The 22,827-nt window shown below is 56.8% G+C and overlaps 1 protein-coding gene across 11 annotated transcripts in view; it reads left to right on the forward strand.

Moving 5' to 3' along the window:
- Nucleotides 1-22,827, forward strand: part of ST3GAL4 (ST3 beta-galactoside alpha-2,3-sialyltransferase 4) — a 73,951-nt gene that overhangs the window by 40,857 nt on the left and 10,267 nt on the right. Inside the window, exon 1 of one of the 11 annotated variants that reach the window (XM_049712836.1) lies at nt 3,056-6,995. The exons of 9 other annotated variants lie outside the window; for them this stretch is intronic. The gene's annotated coding sequence lies outside the window, so the exon portion shown is untranslated. Of the gene's footprint in view, nt 1-3,055; nt 6,996-9,734; nt 10,804-22,827 lie in introns of those variants that run through there. One more of the 11 variants, XM_049712835.1, reaches the window with a different exon arrangement.

The raw sequence follows: 22,827 nt of genomic DNA on the forward strand, positions 1-22,827 counted from the left end.
CCGGCTGCCCGGTTGCCCGGTTGCCCGGTTCCCCGCCCGGCGCCGCGGCCGGGGAGGTGGTCGGGCCGGGCACGTGGGCGCCGCGCGGGGCCGGGGCCGGGTGGGGAGGCCATAGCCCTGGGATCCCTTGCCCTGGACCAGTTTTTCGCGGGAAGCCGATTCTTTCTGCTCCTTGGGAGTGAGCAAACGGGACGGTCCTCTTCTCTGGAAAGTTTCTAGCCCCCACCCCTGCACATCCTCTGAGCCGACTTCTGGCCACAACTGCCCCACCGAGTCCAGGAGATCCTGGGCTGGCTTGCCTGCAAGTGGCAGGCTCTGCTGGGTCTGGCTGTGTGCAGGAGACCCAAGGTCACCAAGCAGAGCCCAAAGGTGGGGCTGCTAGCTGCAGGCTGGCTGTGCCCAATACACCAGTCCACGTTGCGGGGCTCTTTGGGCCTAGGCCACTGGGCCACAGAGCTGCCTGGTTGGTGGGCAGTGGGATGGGATGGGGTTGGGGTGAAGGTGGAGTCCAGCTGGGGGCAGAATCGCTGGGCCCAGCCATCTGTGCTGGGTGCCCCCCTGGGGCCCCTGCTGGCTGGGACCTCCCAGGCAGCCCAGAGCTGCCAACATGTCTGCCAGCACTGCCCCCTCCATTCTCAGTCCTGGGGGAGGCTCCTTCTGGGCCCAGGAGGCCTGACCTACTGCTGCCACTTCCTCCGTCTGTTCCGCAGACTGGGTCCCGAGTGCTGGGGTTGGGGGCTCCTGCCAGAGGACTGGGGCTACAGGCACCGTCCGGGTGCTCAGCTGTGCCCATGTGACCTCATGCCCACCCACAGGCTGGCACCCCCATGCGCTTCTCACAGAAGCCTGTGCTTTCCACCGCTGCGGGGAGGCACAGTGTGGAAGCCAAGTTCAGGCAGACTTATTCTTTGCGGAACCTTGGGAACGGGCCTGGTACAGCTAGGGTGTCACCAGAGGCACAAACCAATACCGTGCTCTCCTGAGCCTTGCTGTGCCACGGGGGGGCAGGGAGGGGGGATCATAAAGGCGTTGGGCACTGTGGAAGGTGCCTGCACAGAGGCGGAGGTATGTGAGTGTTTGCTATTAGCAGCGGTTCTCCCGCACTCTCCAAAGTTCTCCACACTCACCAAAGCTGCCCCATAATTCTAGAGGGGGTGCCTGGGAGGCGCCAGCTGTTTGGGGCCTAGAAATGAACTTCTGGGGCTTTTTCTCTTTGCCGGGAGCTCATCTGTGAATAACCCCTGCCCAAGCCGAGGTGGCCCAGGTCCCTCTAGCCTGTTCCTGGCTCTGCTTGTGTCTCCCCTGCACGTGCTCTTCGTGCCTCCATCCCTCAGCATCCATGTGTTGGGCGGGAGATCTTAGTCTGTCCCCTGAGCCCTGGGTCTCCCTCCCAGCAGCTGAGGGAGAGCCAGGAGTCGGGGGCTTTCCCCCAGAGTCCGGGTGGTCAGGGGTTAGGAGGGGAGGGTAGACGGGAGGTGGAGTTAGGAAAGTAGCGCGGGAGCCTCTGCTTGGACTGTGGGTGGAGAGGCATCTGTGGCTTGGGAGTGGGCTGTGCTCAGAGCCACAGGCCCCTGGCCCGGGCGTGAGTGGAGGCCCAGGCCAAGGAAGCCCTCGGCGTCTTCTGGGCCGCCTTCCCTTCCCTCCCTCACCCCTTCCCTACCCAGAGCAGTGACTCAGTCCCCACTCCTCAGAAACAGACTCGCTCAGCCTCTCCACCCTGCCAGCCCTCTTAGATCTCTGGGATCCAGTTTTCTGGAGAGAACCGAGAATCTGCTCCTTTCAGAATTATATAACAAATCCTGGAAAGAGGCCCCCCTACCCTTCACCAACTGGAGCAGAGAGGCCAGTCCCCCCTTCCTGTGCCCCAGCTCAACCTGTGGCCGTCTGTGGTTTACCCCTACTGGCCTGGTATCTGCCCTGCACTGGGTGCCCGCCCAGACCCTACCTGGGTATGTTCTCTGGGCGAATTCTTCCTCTCAGAGCAGCTCAAAGGTTTGCCCCCGCCGTCGTGGGGAAGGGATCCCTCCATCTCAGAATGACACAAAGGGGTCCCAGCCCATGGTGGGGTGCGAACCTCCAGCCTCCTGAAAGGGACCCTTCAGATCAATGTCCCAGAGGGTCCCAGAGTCTGAGAGCCAGACCTACAGATTATGCCCAAGGCATCCACCACAAGCCAGCTGAGTCCCCAGGCCCTGGGAGTTGGACCCTCGGTGCCAGGGAGCAGGGCAGTCAGGTGGGGGGACACCCAGAAAACATGCAGGGCCTGCCTCCCCCTCCTGACTCCTCAGTTGCCCTGGGGTTGCACACTTCCCTGCAGAAACGAGCTGGTTTCTCATGCCTCTCGACCTCGGGTCCTCCTTCCTTCTCGACTCTTGGCCTTGACCTGAAACCTTTGGTTTCCTTGAGGAAATGACTAGGGCAGGCAGGTTTGGGTGCCTCTAGTCATTAATTCCCCTCTCTCGTTTGTCACCCCTTCCCAGAGGTGCTCAGCACTTCTACACGAGTGTTCTGAGTGCCCCTGGAGGGGCTGCGGCCACCCCTGGCCTCACGTTCATTCCTGACCTGTATCACATTCCTAGTGTGTGTGTGTGCGCGTGTGTGTGTGTGTGAATGTGAGTGTGAGTGACGCTCTTTATTCTACGGATAGAGGAAGTGGTCAAATGTAGCTGCAAGTGGGAGCAGCTGTGTGTGATGCGTGGGCCCCAGCCAGGTGCCACGGGCCTCCGACTGGTGCCCCGGAGGCTGGCACGGGGTGAACTCTGCCAGGGGCTGCACTGGGTGGATCGCTCTTCAGCGTGAGGAAGGCCATCCCAAGCTGCAGGTTTTACTTTAATCTTGGCCCCTTGCCTGGGACCGGGAGACCTCCAGCCGGATGACTGCCTTATCTCTGCCACCCCACACCCCGCCAAGCCATCCTGCAGAGAGATGATGTGAACGCTCTAGAATCTGAAGCCCTGGCCTCTGCCCTGAGCCCAGCAGGGAGGAGGGTGCCGCTGGGGCCGGGGGGTGGCCGGGGGGGTGGCCCCCTGGGCCGCGGGGGTGAGGAAGGCCTGGCCGTAGGATGGCCCCTTCTTCCTGTCTGCAGCTTCACTTCAAAGCCCCAGTGTGTCAGGGGCCCCAGGATCTTGCTTTCCTGGGCAGGGTGGGGACCATGGTTGCTAGAAAGAGGGCACGGAGCAGTGTGCAGAGTGCCGGGCTCGCGCACTGTTGTTCTGCGTGGGTCCAAACCCTCCTCCGGGGTGCACGTTCTAGGGCCTGCGGTGATGCTCCTGTGTCCATGGTCTGCCCTGTGTCCTCTGCCCGTGCAGCCTCTGCAAATACCTGTCCTTATAATAGTAAAACGGGACTTAGTAAATAACAAAACTAGTTATGATTTATCTATCGAGCACTTATTAAAAGCCTGACCCAATAAACCTAAAAAAAAAAAAAAAGTGCTGTCCACTTATTTACGTCACTTCACGTAAGCACGGCCTTTCATTAAGCCCATTTGTAACTGAAGCCATGGAGGCTCTGGAAGATGAACCCATTCGGCCAAGGTCAAACGACTCCTAAGCAGCTGAGCTGGGACTCCTAGCTAGGCCTGTGTCCAAAACCTGCACTTTTCAGCCCAGTTCGCTACTGCCCTGCAACTCTGCAAGCTCATCTTCCCCTGCCCTGTGACCCATGAAGAGGGCGAGGCTCAGAGGTGTGACAGGGTTTGCTCAAGGCCACCGGGTGTGGGTGACGAGAACACAGCCCTCCCGATTCGCAGCCCAGGGCTCTGTGCAGCCCCGAAGCCCACGTCTGTCCTGTCGGTCCTGCCTCCCCATCCCCTGCCTCTCTCAGCTGGGCAGGGCTGGGCTCTCCTTCCTCCCTCCCCTCTGCGGCCCCTCCCAGCCCCTGCCGGCCCCCACCTCTCCCCCTTTCCCTCCGGTAATTGCTTCCATCTGGCCTGCCCATCGGCTCCTATTCCTTGGAAATGTGGCTCCCCCGCTGCCGCCCACAAGGCTGCAAGGCCTCATCCGGCAACCACGGCGACACGTGGGGAAGGGGAGGGGTCCTCCGGGGGTCTGAGCGCGGGGACCCGGACGAGGTGGCTGCTCCTGGCATCTGGCATCCCCAGATTCCTGCCAGGCCACAGTACCTTTTGCTCTGGGGCTCTCCTGGACCCTGGCCTGGCCTGGCTCGAGGCCAGAGAGGCTCCTCAAAGACCTGCTTCCCCTCTGCTCCTCAGAGGTCACTCAGGTCAGGAGGAGGGAGGCCTGGTTGGAAGGGATGGCAGGACAGAAGTGGGGGCCAGCAGGGGCCCACCCTGGCAACCCACCGCTTGAAGGTCACGGGAGGGGAGCAAAGCAGGGGACGGGCGGTGCCAGAGACCCAGGGACCTGGGAACTCTGGGCAGGTGAGAAGGGAGACGGCTCATTTCCTTTGGTTCCGAGCAATTGACTCAGAACCAGCAAAACTCGAGATGAAGCTTCATATTTTGTCGTGATCAAAAGTAAAACTTGCACGTTTAACGGTGTGTTCAGTGCTCTGTGGACTCCCTTGCCTAGGCTGGGTGGGGAGGACCCAGGGTCTTCAGTGTGGCCATCTGGAGCTCTCAGGAGCAGGCCTCTGCCTGTGTAGGGGGCAAGTGCCCTGCGGCGGAAGGTGTTCAAGCTTGGACCCGTGACCTTGGCAGGGACGGTCCAGAGGAGATGCAGGCATTGGAGGGGCATGTGTGTGGTGTGAAATGGGCTTGAAAACTCTCAAGGCGTTTTCCTCCCTGACTCTTTAGGGTTTTCACGTAAGCTCCAGGAGCCTGTCATCTCATTGCCGTGTCCTTCATGCCTGGAATGATGTCTAACAAATACTAAGTGCTACAGTGTCTTCACTGTGTCCCTGCTTTGCTTCCCCCTTTTCTTGGGGTGAAGGGCAAAGAGTTTCCCTTTTGACAGCTGAGCTGTTTGGAGCCTGGCCTGGCAGCCTTTTCAGACACAGGAGAGGCAGGCAGGAGCCCTGGGGGTGGGGTGGGCAGGAGTCTGCCCACCGGGAGGGCATCCTCCCACTTCCCCATGCCAGGGGCAGCTGGTCACATTCCTGCCCCCATCCCCTCCTCAGCCATGCTTTTGGGTCCTTGCACAGACTGGTCCTAACCTCCCCTCCTGCCCAATGTCAGCTCTCCCCTTATCCGGGTCCACGAAAAGCTCCCCAGGGGTGGAACCCTCTGGGGTGTCAGCTCAGGAGTGAGGGCTCAAGAGGCGGGTTCGCCCCCATTCTTGCTTCACCCCAAACGACTCCACTCTTATTCCTTCTACGTATTGGGTTTCCACATAAAATCTCATTTGAAAGTGGGAGAGAGGGTGTCTCGGCTTAAAACCCTTTTTATTTGAAAACCTCCGTTGGGCGCCGGTCAGACTGTTCTACTTCCCCAGCCGCGTGTTCTCAGCTCCCCACCTCTGCTCCCACTGTCCCCTGACGGAGGCTTGGGCGCCGTTGGCAGTCCCCTTCCTAGATTGCATCCGACTCGAGCCTGTTCTGAGGCTCCCCTGACGGCCGGGCACCCTTGTCACTTACCCCACCCTCCCACAGGTCCCAGCCTGTGACATCAGGGGACCCTACCACCCGTGAGCTCAGACGGGTGGGGGAGGGCAGGGCTGCACAGCCTTGGGCCTGACACAGAGCCTCGGTTTCTCACTTCTGAACCAGAGTGCGTTTCAGATCATGTCCCAGCACCTGGGGCCTGGCTCTGTAAGTGCTGGCTGGTGGGTTTTCTGTGATTCAGGGTGCGGCCCAAAGACTGCAGAGTGCCTTCCTTCGGGGCCAGGAAGCCAGGCAGGTGGCCTTTGTCTTCTCTGTCCGCCCCCAGCTGTGTGACCTCAGGCAGGTCTGGGACTTTGGTTCTCCATCAGCCCATCCGATAACTGGGCTAATAGCGTCTGCCGCAGCGCAGCTCATGGGATGGATCTCAGAGCACAGATGATAGACACTGGCGAGCTCGGGAGGCCTCAGAGGTCCTGGCTGATGTTAGACTGTCGGGTAGGACCCGTGACCGTCTGACTCCCCATCGTGTCCCCAGCACCCGGCACCGCACTGGCACGTGGTAGCCTCTCGGTAACTCTTTCTTTTTGCAAAGGTGGGAGCTGAGACTCAGAAAAGTAACTTACTGTTCAAGGTCTCAGAGCGACTTTTCCCCCAGACAGGGGCTGCCTCTCCTGTGCTCCATCCCACCCCTGTCTCTCCTTTCTCCAAGGTCCTGGTTTGCCCTCTGGTTCCAATGATCCAGGATTGTTGAGGCTGAAACCCCTGGGGCGTGGCTGATGGTGGGACTGGGTGGGCTGGGACCAGTGCTCTGGAAACGCCCCCGCCCTGTGCTGCTTCTCCTGGACCCGCCTGTCCGGCTGAGAGGGTGTGCAAGCATCCTTGCAGGAGGTGTGGGCCCTTCTGTCCACACGCCCCCTTCTCCTCTTGTCCCCTCTTTGGTCCTTTTCCTCTTTCTCCTCTTTTTCCGACCCGCCTGCCTTCCTTCCCTTCTCCTTCAGATTTCTCTCAGCTCCTCCCCGAGCCATCCCTCTTCCTTTGTGTCTGCCTCCTCTTCTTTCCCTTGTGCCTCTGCCCCCGCCTCACCCAGGCCCCGGCATCCTTGCTGTCCTGCCTGATGTGGCAGCTGGACTTCGGGTGGGTGCCCTGCAGCCGTGGAGGTTCAGGAGCGCCTCCTCTTGTTGGCGGCCCCAGCATCTTCGAGCGGGACGCTCGTGCAGCAGTCGGGTTGGGTGAAGGGACAGGGCCTGCCCCCGGGTGCGGATGCTCTGATCTGAAGCTCAGCTTCCTGGGCCCTCACCTCCCTTCTTGGACATCTTCCTGGGCCGGAAGGCAGGACCTCATCCCGGAGCCAGAGGGCCTCCACAGAAGAGGTGGCTGGTGGAGCTTCTCTGGCTTCTGACCTCTGCCCTCCACCCTCCTCTCTCCAGAGGTACCTGCTGGGATGGAGGAGGCTGATCAGAGCAGGGAGGAGATTTCTGCTCAGATGCCTCCAGGTGAGCGCACACAGCGCGCGCGTGTGTGTGTGCGCGCGCGTGTGTGCGCGTGTGTGTGCGTGTGCGCGGGAGAGTATGTACACGGCTTGTGTGGCAGAGAGAACATGGGCCTGCATCCGCGTGTGGACAAGAATGGGGTCCACTGGTGTGGGTCTGGGCCCCCCTCCAGGCCGTCATTGTGCAGCCCTGCTCCTAGCCCAGAGCTCTCCTCTCTGGGCTTTGGGGCCCTGGCTCTGCACTGAGGCTTTCCTCTGTCTTGGGGGCCAGCTGCTCCCCTGTTGTGGTCCCACGTGGTGGTGGCTGGTCCGGGGCCACCCACTCAGCTGCCTGGGGGCCCTGGGGCCAGTGTGTTTTGCCCCCCACCTCCCCCAATGGAGGCGTGGGGGGGCTTCCTGCCCGGTGCCTCACCCCTGACAAGGCGGAGGGAATGGGGAACAGCTGCGCCGGCCGATCCCGGCTCCGTATGGATTTGGTTTGACAACAAAGCTCCCTCTGTGTGTTCTCAGGCCCCTTACATAACTGGGGCGGGGGAGGCAGGCAGGAGGAGCTGGAGATGGGGACAAGGTGACAGCAGGATGGGTGGCTGGAAAGGGGACAGGGGCCGGGAGGGGTGGGGAGGGGAGGGAGAGAGACGACCATCGAGAAGGAGGGAGGGTGGGCAGCGGCAGGAGGAAGAGCCTTGGCTTGACCCCGCGGGCCTACTTCCCGCCTCCCAGGGCGGAGGAAGCTCCGTTTCCAGGTCCTCTGGCCTTGTCCTGTGGGTGCCTTGTCTTCCTTTCTGGAGCCCCGCCTGTCAGCCCTGGACCTGCAGAGGAGGGGCTGCTGGGCCCGAGAGTCCAGGAGTGAGGCCAGAGGAGAGTCCAGGAGTGAGGCCAGAGGAGAGTCCAGGAGTGAGGCCAGAGGAGGTTTGGGGCTGGGCCTCAGAGGCATCCTTACCCCACCCTGTAACCGAGCACATTCCCTAAAGATGGGAATCGGTCTCCCTGGTGCCTTGGGCTTCTCGTCCCTCCTCCTATAGCCCCAGACCTGGGCCGGAAGCCCCTCGTCCCTCCTCCTATAGCCCCGGACCTGGGCCGGAAGCCCCTCCAGCTGTTCTCTTGATGGTGCTGCTGAGGGACGCTGACCCTGTCGGGTGGCCCCAGGCCTCCCAGCCCCTCACGCAGCCCCCCATCTGGGGCCTCCCCAGCTCCAGACCCTCGGCCACTTCAGAGGCCCTGTGGCCCTGTCCCCTGCACACCACACCCCTCAATAATCAGACACTCTCTTCTCACTGTCACTGTCCCCGCAGCTGTCCAAATAGAGTGAGAAGAAAATGTTCTCTTTCCGGAACAGCTGGACTGACAGGCCGGGAAGGCCAGGTGAACTGGCCAGGCTTGGGTGTGTTCCTGGGGGCAGGAGGGACCCTGTCCCAGGACGCTGATCCTGACAGCTTCTAGGCAGGAGGAAGGGCTCGTGGAAGAGGCCAAGAGGATGGATGGGGACGCCTGTCTGGCCTCCCACCTTCAGAAGGGGCCAGGGCCCCGCGGTGGCGCAGTCTCCTGGGCCTTCTCAGGGTCTCCTCTGTGCCTCGGTTTCTCTGAGCCAGCTTCTGGCACCAGGCTTCCTCGGAAAGAGGAAGTGGTCTGGCCCTGAGGGTGGTGCTCATGCGCAGGCCGCAGGGGACTGACAGCTCCTGCCCTTCCAGCCTGAGGACCACAACGGCTCCCAGAAGGGCAGAGGGGAGGAGCTGCTGGCAAAGCCCGGGGTTTTCCTGGGCGTGAGTGGCAGAGAGCCCAGGGTTCTGGCTCGTGGCTTGACCCCCGGCACCGCCCTCCGTGAGATCTAGGGTGCCCGCCCAGGGGCACCCTCTATGACCCTGGGCCAGCAGCTCTGGGGAGAGGCGGCGTGGGCACGGCCCAAACCTGCCGAGCAAGCCCGAGACTGGAATCCTCAGTCCCCAGGCCCAGACTGCCCCAGTCCTGCCCCCCTCCGCCTCCCCCAGGACTGGGAGCCAGGATGAGTCTGGAATTGCTAATGCCTCAGGGCCTGAGCCCCAAAGGGCTTGAATGGGGTGGGAGGTGGGCAGGGGAAGGCCTAGGGGTTTCCTGGACTTGGTAGCAGGAAGATGAAGATCAGGTGCAGGTGCAGAGAGGCTGGGACAGGCCAGGAGGATGGTGAGTGAACGCTCACTGGGGGGGTGCCCTGCCCCGGGGCAGCGGCCTCTGCCCCGTGCCTGACATTGCCTCCCCTGGCCCCGGGAACACGCTTACAAGGCCGAGTGTCCCCCCCTCTTTGCTTTCCTGCAGCCCCCTGCTCGACAACCCATATTCCCGGGTACCTCTGAACACAGCTGGGGTGAGGCTCCCTTCCCGGGAGCTGGGCTTGGCCGCCCCAAGCCAGGAGCCCAGGGCTCCCCTTTTCTCAACTTTTGGAGATGACAAGATCCCCAGAGGACTGGCTCAGCCACTCCTGGCCCCTCTCAAATCTCAAGGTCCCTGGGTGACAACCCAAGGGACCTGCAACCTGACAAACAAACTTCGCTGGAGCCGGAGCTGAAGTTGAAGGAAGCCGGTGGGCAGTGCCCTTCTCGAAAGATGGGGGAAGACAGCGCCCTGGCAGAGGAGGCCCAGCAGGCCCCAGAAGCTGTCCGTTGTGGCGGGAAGTGGGGCCAGCAGGGAGGAGGAAGAAGGAGGAGAGAGGGGGGCGGTGGGGGGCGGAGAGGGGGAGAGGTGTGTGTGTGTGTGTGTGTGTGTGAGTGTGTGTGTGAGTGTGTAGGGGTCATGTTTATTCTGGGCTGTGCTCCTGTGCTTGAACAGGGATTCGTGTGTTTGTGCTCAGAGGTGTGTTTGTAGGTTTTCAACACGGAGGGTCTCAGTGGACCAGAGCGGAGCTGGGCTGGGAAGGGGCTCAGAGTGTCCTCTGGGTGCCTCCCGGCTCTGTGCGTGCTCAGATCTGCCTCCCTGTTTCCCTACAGGGGCTGCGTGAGCCCCTGGCAGGGGAGGCTCTGGGTCATCCCTGATGACCTGGCAGCCCTCGTGCCAGCAGTCCCACCTGCTCTGCCCTGGCCCTGCCCCAGAGGGACCACTGGTCAGACTGGAAGGTCTGCACCTTCCCCAGCAACACCTAGAATGCTAGCCGCCCCTCCCCTTCCTCATTGGTAACCTTTACCTCCAGGAGAGTTGTATAAACAGCTGATTTGTGGAAACATCTTACTGATGTGAAACGATCTCAAAAGGGTCTCTCTTATCGGCTTCGCTGTTCCCAGGGGACAGGCTGATGGAGGAAACGGAGGTCTTGTTTTCATTCTCCGCAGTTTCATTTCTCCTCCAGAAACCCCACCCCAGAGGCCGTGCTGCCCCGCCGCACACCACCCTGCACAATCCTCCCCTTTTGTCCTAATCCCACCCTCAGCAACTCTGACCCTGGTGGGCTCCTGATAGAAATTCAGGCGTGCACTGAACTTGGCCCTGTAGCGTCCCTGCTGGGGGCCTTTGGGAGTACCAGCTCTGGAGAGGGGACACCACTCTGCAAATAAGGCACTGGTCAAAGTGGAGCGGGTGCTGCCCCTGGAGCTGCCGGGGGAGGGGGACAGCTTGGCTCTGGCTGGAGGTCTGGGGCCACGCCCCGTGGGACTGGGCACTTTCTCTAGGAGGGGTTGTACCCAGAAAGGGAGAGCGGCTTGGCCACTGAGGACTCCAACGCCCCCTGAGCCTGGCCTGTACGTGGGATCCACGTTCAGTGCAGGCAGAGTCTGGGTGGCAGTCCCCCGTCTGCCTGGGCAGCTGCGTGCGTGCCATGAGTGCAGTGGACCCAGCGGCTGGGAGGAGAGGTGAGTGCAGTCGTGGTTTTGGGGTCTGGTGGGAGCTCTGGACTGCTCCCCGTGCTGGGCTGGGGCAGACCTGGAGTGGAGAGGGGCTGCCACGCACTGCGGGGAGGCCCAGACCAGGAGTCACCTTCAGCTTCCAGGGGCCCAGTGCTTGCTCTGGGCTCAGCCGGTGCTAAGGCTGCGGGCTTTCAATCCTGGGATATGTTTTGAGGCTCCCACACCTCCCAGAACTTGTTCTTGCTACTCCCATTTTACAGATGGGAAATCTGAGGCCCTAGAGATGCAGGAGCTTTTCTAGATCCACCCCAGACAGCTCCCCCCAATTCATGGGGGCCAGAGAGTGTAGGGCTTCTGAGCAGTTCAGACTGCTTGAATTCTTTATTTCTGGAGACCCCGGGACCCTTAATGTACCTCTGTGTGCCTGTTTGCTCATCTGTAAATGAGAATGAAAGAGGACTACCACACAGAGTGTTTTAAAAATTAAATAAGAGAAAAAAAAATTAAATGAGGTTTTGCACAAGAGCTGCTGAACAGCCCCAGGGATCTTTAAAAAATGAATCCAGAGTGTCACTCTTCTGTTCATACCCTCCAGTGACTTCTCATGGAACCCTGAGTAACGTCCAGGCTCCAGGGTGGCCTGTGACGTCCTGTACCACCCGGCCAGCGGGTCTCCCTGGCACCGCCACTGGCCCTTCCTCACTGTCTCCGGTCACTTTGGACTTGTTTCTGTTACTTACACCCCACAGGCCCCAGGGTCTTTGCTCTTCTCTCGGGCTGGAACCTCTGCTCCCACTCCCCCACCCACCTTTCCATGACCGCCTCTCGCTTAGGTCTGAGGTCAAGAGTCAGCCCCTCAGGGACCTGCCAACACTCCATCCCAAGGTGCTGCCCCATCTCCCTCTGCTCCACTGCCCTGTTCTGATGGCCTCACCGTGTGTTCCTTCTTCTTCTTTTTTTAAATAAATTTACTTATTTTATTTATTTTTGGCTGCGTTGGGTCTTCATTGCTGCACGCGGTCTTTCTCTAGTTGCGCTGAGCAGGGGCTACTTTTCGTTGCGGTGCACAGACTTACTGCGGTGGCTTCTCTTGTTGCGGAGCACGGACTCTAGGCGTGCAGGCTTCAGTAGTTGTGGCACGTGGGCTCAGTAGTTGTGGCTCGTCGGCTCTAGAGCACAGGCTCAGTAGTTGTGGTGCACGGGCTTAGTTGCTCCGTGGCATGTGGGATCTTCCCGGACCAGGGCTCGAACCCGTGTCTCCTGCATTGGCAGGTGGATTCTTAACCACTGCGCCACCAGGGAAGCCCTCACCGTGTGTTTCGTGGCACCTTTTCTTATTTATCTATGTGGTTGTCAGGTGTCTCCCCCCACCCCTCCCCCCGCTCCCCAGGTGTGCACTCCAGGAGCACAGGCCTGTTACCTTGTTTCCTGCTGTAGTTCAGTGCCTGAGGCTGTGCCCTGGGTGCAGTAGGCCCGCAGTCCCTGTCAGCTCCTGTTTCTTCTGGACTGCCCAGCCTCACCGTGTCCCTGGAGGCCTCAGGACCCCAAACCTGCCCTGGGACAGGGCTGTTCTTGCAGACAAGCCCTTCTGAGGAGCAGGCAGGCGGGGCAAGGGTGTGTCCCCTTGGCTTTCCTTCCCCCACTCAGGATTCATCTCAGGGTGACCTCACTTAGAACATCACTCAGCTGCCCAAGGTATACGAAGTGGGTGTCGATGGGCCAAAGGTGGCAGGACTCTTTCCCTAGAAACCACTTCTGCTGGTAAAACAGGGTGTTCCTGCGAATTCAGAGGAAATGACACATGAAAAGATAAATACGGATGGGATGACTGTACCAACTTCCCGAATGGCTACGCCCCGCCCCTGGTCTATGTACCCCCAGATCTTTTCCCTGGGCTCTTTATAACCTGGCAAGGATTCTGGAGAAGGGTTAAATTTCTCTGCTGTAAATGATGTTGCTGCTAGCCTGTACAGAGCCTTTACGGAAAGCAGAATGAATGACCTCTGCGATTGGACACAGCCCTGCACGAGGGTGACGGTTTGACAAGCCAAGGGAGGGCTGGATTTCAGCCCTCACTCCCTACCCAGGCCTGGCCACACACACCCAGTCTGCATAGCTGTGCCTGGTGGCCCTGCCCCTGCTGTTCCCTGTCTGCGGAGTGGAACATAAGGAGAGAGAAGAATGGCCTGTGTCCATTGGATCCATGAGGGGGAAAGATGAAGCGCATTCTGGAGTCTGAGACCAGCTGCTTCTACTTCTCCCCGGTAACAACCTTAGAGCCCCTCTTACCTGGCATATCCACCCACCCTAGAAGGAAGTGCCCTGTTTTTATCTCCATTTGATGCAGCAGAAAACTTGAGATCCAGAGAGGATCCAACACTTGTGCAGCCAATAAGTGGTCGGTCTGGAATGCAGGTCCGGGTGTGTGAGACTCCAGAGTTTACATTCCTTTTTTTTTTTTTTTCCCTCTCCTCTTTTCCTTTTAGCAAAATTTTAGTTGAAAGTGTATCACACTCACCCGTTAAAAAAAATTAAACCTAAAAAGGGTATATGGGGCTTCCCTGGTGGCACAGTGGTTAAGAATCTGCCTGCCAATGCGGGGAACACGGGTTCAAGCCCTGGTCTGGGAAGATCCCACATGCTGCAGAGCGGCTAGGCCCGCGAGCCACAGCTACTGAGCCTGCACTCTAGAGCCCGCGAGCCACAACTACTGAGCCCGTGTGCCACAACGACTGAGCCTGCGTGTCTGGAGCCTGTGCTCCGCAATGTGAGAGGCCGCGACGGTGAGAGGCCCGCGCACTGCAATGAAGAGCAGCCCCCACTCACCGCAACTGGAGAAAGCCCTCGCACAGAAACGAAGACCCAACACAGACATACATACATACATACATAAATAAATAAATAAATAAATAAAACGGTATATGATATAAAGAAGGCCTTTCCCCCATTCTAGACCCCTGCCCCCTTAGTTTCTTGCGCATCCTTTGAATAATCTATTCCTTTAGTGACATATCCACATATATGCGTGTAAGTCTTTTGTTAAAAGGGCATTGGAGATACACAGAACACTGCTCTCCACCCACCTTTTTAAAGTTTCATCATGTACTTGGGAGATAATCTGGTGTCGGCGTGCATGCATTTGCATCCTCTTTTTCACAGCTGCGTAGCGTTCCGTTCGTTGTTTGTGTGGTTATGCTTCTAAACGGGTCCTTGTGGATTTTCGGTAGAATTTCAAGTCATTTACATCTTTCACTGTCACAAATAGGGCTGTCTGTAAAGACTGTGATAGAAAAGTTCATGCAAATATAGGAGCCTTTTCTGTAGAATAAACTTCTAGCAATGGAATTCCCAGGCTAAGGGGATTTTGACAGATATTGCCAGGTCACTTCCAAAAAGGTCACCCTGATCCACTTGTGATCTAACAGAGGGCCCGTTTCCCCACCTCCCCAAGCAGCGTGTGCTCTCAGGCCTCTGGAGCGTTGCTGTTACGATCAGTGAAGAATGGGTCTTTCCTCTGTGCCTTTATTATTAGGTACTGTCAACTGCTCATTCATGTCCTTTGCCTATTCCTCTGTCTGATTTGTTGACTTGTTTCCTTATTGACTTGCATGAGCACATTCCAGGCTAAGGGAATGCATTGGTCTGATACATATTATGTTACAGAGATACTTTTCCTAGTTTGTCATTTGTTTTTTAACTGTTCATCCTCTCTCTCTCCCTTCTCCTGCTGCCCTCTGCTTCTTAAATCTTTATGTTGTTGAATTTATCTTTTATAGCTTCTGAATTTTCATCTTAAAATCTGTACTCCCTCTTTTCAGTATAAAAATATTTCAAAATATAAAAGATAATAGAATCCCATGTGACAGCCAGATTTACAAATGCTCATGTTTTTGCATATTCTGTCTGAATAGAACTAATCCCCGTCCTCACGATCCACCCCAGTTTACTTGATCTCTTCCTGGAATGTAATGGTCACCAAGAGTTGGGTGATTCCTCCATGTTTTGTTTTGTTTTAAATTCTTTTAGCTCACACGCGCTATAGATAGTCTTGTGTGTTTTTTAAATCAATGAGACCATACTATAAGTATCTGTTTACAGTTTTTTGAAAACCTTAAACATCAGGCTTATCCTAATAGGTCCATAGCGAGTACTTTCTTCAGTTTAAATGGCTGTATTCAGTTGTGTGATGATACAGTTTATTCAGCCATCCCTCCACTCTTGGACATTTAAGGTGTTTCCATTCTTTTGCTGTTGCCACAGTGCTGCAGTAAACATCCTTAGTGTGTGTACACGTACAAAGGCAGGTCACACTGGGATACACCTAGACGTGGAATTGCTGGCTCATAGCGTATGCACGCCTTCAGCCTTACTAGATACTATGAAGTACTTTTTGTCAATGAACAAAGCCTTTATGTCAGTGAACTCTAAGCCTTTACGTCAATGAATGCCTGTGCCAGCGAAATGTGCAAGATATTCGGTTTTAACCTGCATTCCCTGGTCACTGAATGAGGCTGAACATCTTTCCACGTTTGTTAGGTTTGTGGGTTTGAGCTGCGAATTGCTTTTCCTGTCCTTTGCTATATTCTCTTTGGTTCCTTGGTCTTTTTCTTAATTGGTTGGAAGGATTACTGCTCCATCCAGGTATTTGTTGATGATATGCCTTCTCTGACTTGTCCAAGGCTGGAACTCTGCACCACTGTACCACTGCCTCTGCCTGTGACCGAAGAGCTTTGTGAGCAGCTGTTCTGCAAAGGGGGCACCACTCAGGAGAGGGCTCTGATCAGGAGTCTGGGCACCTTCTCTAGGAGGTGCTGTACCCAGAAAGGGAGAGTGGCTTCTCCAACAAAGCCTCATCTCTCTCCTCCATCCCATGATCCTCCCCACCCCAGCGATGCAACCCTGAACCTGGCTAGTACGTGGGATCCACGTTCAGTGCAGGCAGAGTCTGGGTGGCAGTCCCCCGTCTGCCTGGGCAGCTGCGTGCGTGCCATGAGTGCAGTGGACCCAGCGGCTGAGAGGAGAGGTGAGTGCAGTCGTGGTTGTGGTGTCAGGTGGGAGCTCTGGACTGCTCCCCGTGCTGGCCTGGGGCAGACCTGGAGTGGAGAGGCGCTGCCACGCACTGTGGGGAGGCCCAGACCAGGAGTCACCTTCAGCTTCCAGGGGCCCAGTGCTTGCTCTGGGCTCAGCCGGTGCTAAGGCTTTCAATCCTGGGATATGTTTTGAGGCTCCCACACCTCCCAGAACTTGTTCTTGCTACTCCCATTTTACAGATGGGAAATCTGAGGCCCAAGAGATACAGGACCTTGTTCAGGGACAGCCGGCCTGTGATCACAGAGGCTGGGTTGGACCTCAGGTCTGCGTCCAAACCCCTTTCCTCTGCTTCCAGGAGACCAAGCGTACTTGGAGGTCTGGGGCTTGCTGGCTGGGGTTTTAGCCCAGGCTGGCCCTCTTGAGCGAGTAAGGAGGAAAGGAGGTTTCCTGGGTAATAGGGTGTCTCCAGACCTAGCTCTCCTTGGACTCCACAGAGTATACGGACATCAGCTCGCAGTGTTGTCCAGCAACCTTGGAGCTGGTAGTGATTAAAGGGAGTCAAAGGTTAACCCTCGCCAGTTCTGTAGAAACAACACCTTCTGGTATAAGGGTGTGTTTGTGAGCATAGCAATGTGCCTTTGGCAACAAATGTGGCACCGGTTGGGTCTGCCAGGTCCTGGGCTGACCTCTGACAAGCCCCTGGCCCCTTGTTTGACCAGGTCGTGGCAAAGTAAGGGTGTGGAAATTTTTAACTTGGCGAAACCTTCTGTTCACACTTGTTCTGCTAATTTGCTCATTCATTTAGACATCTGTTCATTTCAGTATTCGTCAGTTACCTACCACACATCAGGTGTTTCATTTGGTGCTGGAGATACTGTGGGCCACAAGAAGTCCCTGCTTTCTTGGGTCCTATGATCTTGTGAGTACGGGAGACACTGTGGTGTTCCTGCTACAGAGGAAATGAAACAGGGCGACCGGGTGGGACAGACTGAGGGAGTGGTTGGGTAATCTGGGACCCGGTGCCAAGAGGAAGCATGGAAGCGTGAGTGCCAGGATCCTTGAGGGGTGGCTGGGGAGAGCAGCCTGTGCTTGGGTCCCAACGATGATTGCAGATCCCCCCAACATTTATACTGTAATCGACCCCCCTGACAAGGACTCAGATGTGAAACTCCTGGCACTAACCTTGCCTCGTCCTCCATCCTCAAACGGGGTTGGGGTGCAGATGGGGGCATGTGAGCTGAGATTCTTATCTTTGGGGAGGGGAGGGTGTGTTTAGGAAGTGTGGTGAGGCCTCGGGGGTCACCCGGGACCTCTTCAGTTCAGTGGCCACCCAGTTCTGCTCCATGTACGGTTCAGTCCTTAGTGCTGTGCTTTCTGGTCACAAAACAGCCTGAAAAAGTGTTTTTTCAATGATGGCTGCCGCCTCAATGTAAGTAATTTTTAAGGGGATAGTTTACTTACTCTGTTTTGTAGTGAGTCTTTGGAATCCCGAGTATGGGCCCCGCAGACAGCGTTCCTCAGCGCTGACTAGCCGCAATGCAAGTCCTCCACGGCCACGTGAGGCTGCGGCCACCTCACCGGCTGGGGCGCGGCGGGGCAGGTGCAGTCCACCATCTTCAGAAGGGGCATCTGGAGGCCGGAGGGAGGGAGGGGACTGGCCGTACTGGTGGTTTCAAGCCCCAGTTCCTGTAGGGCCTTCAGCTTTGGCTTCTTGGGGCTAGATTCACTGGCCCCTGGCTGGGAGATAGGAGGAGGGAATCGTGCCCGGGAGCCTGGCGCAGCAGGTTGACGGCCACACCGGAGTTTTTCTTAATTTATTGTGGGCATGAACCTGTACTGTTGACTCCCCACGCCGTCACTACACTTAAGCTCTTTTACCCAGCGAGTGGAATTCAAAGCTCGAGCCCCACCCTGGCCAACTCCAGAAGTATGATCTTCACGTGGTTCTTTGTGGTGTCTTGTGACTGGTAGCTGCTGAAGTGGAGAATACAGTGTTTCTCTGCAGGAGGCTGCAGGCCTGGGCTGTTGGAGACACCTGCTGGGGGTGGAGGGTATCCTGTGGACCCCCAAGGTGGGGAGCAGAGAGCCTTCCTGCCCTGCAGGTGGAAGCCTCTGCAGCCCCTTTCCTCCAAGCTTAGATGGCTGGAGAGATGCCCCATCTGCCCACTGGGGGGCCTTGAGGCAGTTGGTCAGTTACTCTGCCCTCTGCCGCTTCACAAGAGCCCCGGGCCAAGACCAGCTCCCTCCCTACTGGGGCTGCGGGTCACGCTGTGCTGTTCAGGCTGTGTCTAGCCAGCGGCCAGGCCAGAGGGGCTGGAGTGGGTATCTGACCTATTGGTACCGCCTCTTCCCCTCTTGCTCTGCCTGCTCTGTGGCGGTGTAGTTCCCGATGAGTAAGTTAATTCAACAAACTTGTGTCGAGAGCCTGCTGTGTACCAGTCACTGTTCTAGACATTGGTGATACAGCATCGAACAAAACGACAGCCGAAGTTTTTCGCAAGCCAGGGAGAGGGATCTGAAATGTGAGGTGTAGGGGGGATTTTTGACCAGAGGTGGAGAAGATGAGTGGAGAACTGAGTGGGTAGATACCAAGCCTGTGTCTAGGGGAAAAGCGTTCCAGGCTGAAGGAACAGCCAGAGAGGAGGGAGTGGGCCGAGCCCAGTCAAGAACAATGAGGCCCGTCTGAGTAGAGCAGACTAAATGAGGGAAGTGGGGAAGGAGAGCAGAGAAGTGCTGGTGGGGAGATCACGTGCATTCTTACAGGTCAGAGCAGGGGCTTGGCCTTTCTTTCTGAGTGGATGGGCGCCATGGAGGGTTTCTGAGCTGAGGAGAGGTGATACGGGTGATCCATTCTGGAGAATCGTGGTTAGTTGACGACACCCAAGAGGGGCTGATCATAACACAGTGCGACTCCAGTGGCCTGTGTCCTCACCTTGCCTCACCTCGCAGTTGTATTAGTTACATTAAGGTCAGCGTCCAGCTCAAGGCCCCCTGGAATAACGGCAGAGGACTCTAAGCTGAGAGGAATCGCTGTGGGTTAGCTGGCACTGTCGAGATTCACACACCTCAACAGGCTGGAAACATGGCAGGCGACTCCCGAGATGAGACGTTTGCAAGCAGCTGTAGTAGCACAGTCCTGCTCTTTGGTTCCAGAGGGTAGCCACACGAGATCAGGGCGCAGGAGACCTGGCTTACCAGCTGAGGGGTGTTGGTTCCCTGCCAGTGAAGCGGCATGGCCGTGAGAAAGTGAACGCGGTCTTTGCCAGCATTTGTGGAAGTCTGGTGTCCAGATGGAGGGCATTGGTGATCCCATGAATACAGCTGCGGGCTTTGAAGACATGCTGGAGGGCTTCCAGGGGGCCAGGCGACTCGCCTGGGAAGGCGAGCAGGAGGCTCCTCTCAGCTGTCAGAAGCCTCTGAAGGACTTTGATGTGACGGCGGGCAGCTTCCTCCTGTTGCTCCAGAGGGCTGCAGGTGGGCCCTCTGAGGATCTTGGCGTCGTCACAGGATGGTTTAGGGGCGGCGGAGGGCAGGAGTTAGGAACGCGCCTCTGGAGCTAAGCTCCTCACCGGCTCGGCGACCCTGGGCAAGTTGCTGACTCTTTTTGCACCTCGCTTCCCTGTCTCCACAATGGAGGTAATAATAGTGTTTAACTCACAGGGTTGAGATCATACTTGGAAAGCCCTTAAGAGTACCTGGCAGAGCAGCTCTCGATACGTGGTAATGTCTGGCGACATTTGGTTGTCAGAACTGGAGAGTGGGGGTCATACTGGCCTCTAGTGGGCAGCGGTCACGGTGCTGGTAACCACCCAGTGGTGCACAGGATAGCCTCCACAGTGATGACTCACCTGGTCCCCAGAGCAATGGCAATGAGGTTGGCACCCCCCTGGTGTTGCACACAGTAAGTGCACAATACATGTCAGGATCAGTCAGGGATGTAATACATTTTTAGTCTCATCTTATTACTCGTGTGTCAGATTCTTATAAAACATCTGCTACGTTCTAGGCACTGTAATAGAGTCTGAAGATATAATGCAGGCCTGGACCACAGAGGTCATAGTCTCATGGGCAAGATACGAAAACACATAATAATGTGATATAAAATTATATTATGTGATAAAGCATCTTCTCTAGGTGCTCTGGTAGACTCTTGGTATAAACAAGCCTCCAATTTCAGAGGTCAGAGGATAGTGGGCAAGCCATGAAAATAGTAATTATATAATACAAAAGGTTTACTACCTATTAAGTGTGAAAATCAAGATATAAACAATTTTTTGTGGAAAGAAAAACATTGCTTAGAAATGTCAGAAAACACTTCGTAGAGGAGGGGCCGGTGCTGCAGAAGGAGTGAGATTGTTGAGGCTAACGGGGGCTGCGTAGGGTCTCCCTGCTGGAGGAAAGCCCGTGCAGAGGTGGGGTTGTGGAAGAAGACGGCACCTGCAGCGCACGTGGCAGGAGCTCCGAGATGCACACGCAGGCCTTGGGGCCTGGGACTGAAGTGCCCTGGTTGCCTCTAAAAAGCTTTGGTTTTTCATTGAAGGAATGGGGAGTGATTGGAGCAGGAGGGTGGTTTGATCCAAACCGTTTCTGAAAAAGATACTGTGTTGGCAGTTCTGAGGAAGAGGCTTGAGTGAGGAAAGACTTGTGGTGAAGAGACCAGTTAGGAAGCAGATAAATTGGGGTGAGATCTGGAATCAACCTGTGGCTCAAGAAGAGGAGATGCAGCCTGCTTTCCGAAGTACTTCTGAGGCTCTAGACTATGTGGCCCTCACGCTGCGCTGAACTTTATCAAGTTTTACATCCCAGTGCCTCCTATAATGGCGAGCGTTTAGTGGGAGTTCAGCAAACATTTGCTGGAACGAGGAACTGGGGGTAGAATGGGTAGTGTTTCGTAGGGATGGTGCGAAGGCGAAGGAGATGTTGGGCGGATGAGCTGATGAGAAGGTGGGGTGGGGGGGAGCGGGGAGACGCGGGTCCAGTTGTGGACGTGTTACGGGTGACTAGTTTAAGATCCTCCAGGGAGGATGAGCCATAGAAAACTAGAAATGTTAGGACAGGATCTAGGAGAGAAATTACAGAGCTGAAAAAGAGCTTGAATCATCAGGGTCTGAGTAGTAGTTAAGCCTCTGAAAATGAATGAACCTGGCCTGTGTAAACAAGTAGAGGAAGAGCAGAGGGTCAAGGGCAGCTCCCTGGAGAATGCCAGCACTTAAAGGAGGTGGAGCCAGTTTGGAGGAAACCTGGAGAGAGTCTTGACCTGGAAGCATCGGCCTGTTCGTAGCAAAGGCTTCAGAGTACGGGGAAGAGCGAGAATAGATCTTTTTCAGGTTTGACCGTTAGGAGGCCACTGAAGGCTTTGGCAAGAGTGATTTCAGCTCAGACAAGGATCAGGGGTGGAGTAGGGCAGAGGGTCGAGTGGGAAGCGAGCATGTAGCACAGATTAAGGAGTCTGACCACTGGAGCTCGAGATGGAGATGCAGAGGTAGCTTGAGGAGGAGACAGAAGCAGAGAGGGGGGTTGTTTTGTTTTAGGCACAGGGAGACTTGACTATGTTTCTGAGTCAAAGGGAGCGGAGGAAGGGGGAGAGGTGGAAGCAGCAAGGCCGAGGGGGATCACTGGTTGGGAGCAATGCTGGAAAGGTGGGCGGGGACCCAACCCAGTATCCGGGTGGGCCAGGAGTGGCAGGTGAGTCTAGAGGTGGCAGGCAGGCAGCTCCGGGTTTTCCCCACAGGACTGAGGGACAGTGACATGGATTACGGCTTCTGCCCCACTGGTTTTCCCATCCCCCTTCTCAGGAACATTAAGCCACAGCCCTCTGATGGGCCCAAGGGCTTGGAGGGGCCTGGCGTCATGCCATGTCCATGGGTGACGTCCAGTTCTGTTCATCTTGGTACAGCGGGTACCCACTGAGTACTTGCTGTGTGAGGCTTTGAGCGCCAGGCAGCAGGAGGCTTCTGTTCTTCACCGCGTCCTCCAGTTCTGCCCTTTGGCGACTCCGTGGCAGGGCTCAGCAGCCTCGCTGCAGCGGGGGACGCTGTGGTTCTTAGCAGAGCACCGGGAGGGCGCACAGCCTTCCCGCCTTGGGGTCAGCTTTACCTAGCGGGTCGGGTGAGCCAGTCTCCTGGGCAGCTGGTGGCAGGCAGAGGTTGCTGCACCTTGGACATGAGTGGACGAGATTTCTGTTCTCCTGCCCAGGTACCCTGCTGTGACTTTTCTTCTGTCCTTTTGTCCCCGGCGGGGGGGGGGGGGGGGGGAACGGCTGCTGGGAGAAGGCTCCCTGTTGTCCAGAGGCAGCAGGCAGCCCAAGAAGCCCGCGCCCCTGGAATCCTGGGGGCTGAGCCATCCTCTTGGCTTGGCCAGCAAAGGGAGGGGGTGGGTGGGTGGATGACATCCCTGGGGGTCTCTCAGAGCAGACCCCAGGACTAGCCAGTCTGCTTAGCATAAGACCAGCACAGTTTAGGAGGAAATTGCAGAACTTTACTGGGGAAGAGGTCAAAGAAGAGTAGTTGTCTTGTTCAGGACCCATCACCTCCGACCACCAAAGTCCTCCTTCACTGAGGACAGCTGAGTCCTTGACCTTCAGTTACTGCACAACACACTCTCTGTAGCGTTCTCCATTTTGGCTGCATGTTAGAATCACCAGAAAGGTGAGCTTTTTTTGTTTGGTTGGTTTTTTACTGGCCAATGCCTGGGCCCCATGCCCAACCAATTAAATAAGACTTGGAAAGTGGGGTCTAGATGTCAGTAAATGCCTCAGCTTCTCAGGTGATTGCCTTGTGCCCCGAGTGCTGTGACCTGCTGTTACGGGGAGATGGAGTACGCTGAACTGAATCCTGATCAGAAAGGACTGAGAGCACGGGGGGTGGGAGAGGCTGCAGTTCATAATGTAAAGAATGTGAGAGCCTGAAGGATCTTGTTTAGAGCTTTGCAACTCTCAGTGCGGTGCCAGCCTAGCAGCAGAGCACCACCTGGGAGCCGGTTAGAATGTTGGACCCACGA

Source organism: Orcinus orca, chromosome 8, assembly GCF_937001465.1.
Source record: "Orcinus orca chromosome 8, mOrcOrc1.1, whole genome shotgun sequence".
In the NCBI taxonomy this organism is placed as follows: Eukaryota; Metazoa; Chordata; class Mammalia; order Artiodactyla; family Delphinidae; genus Orcinus; species Orcinus orca.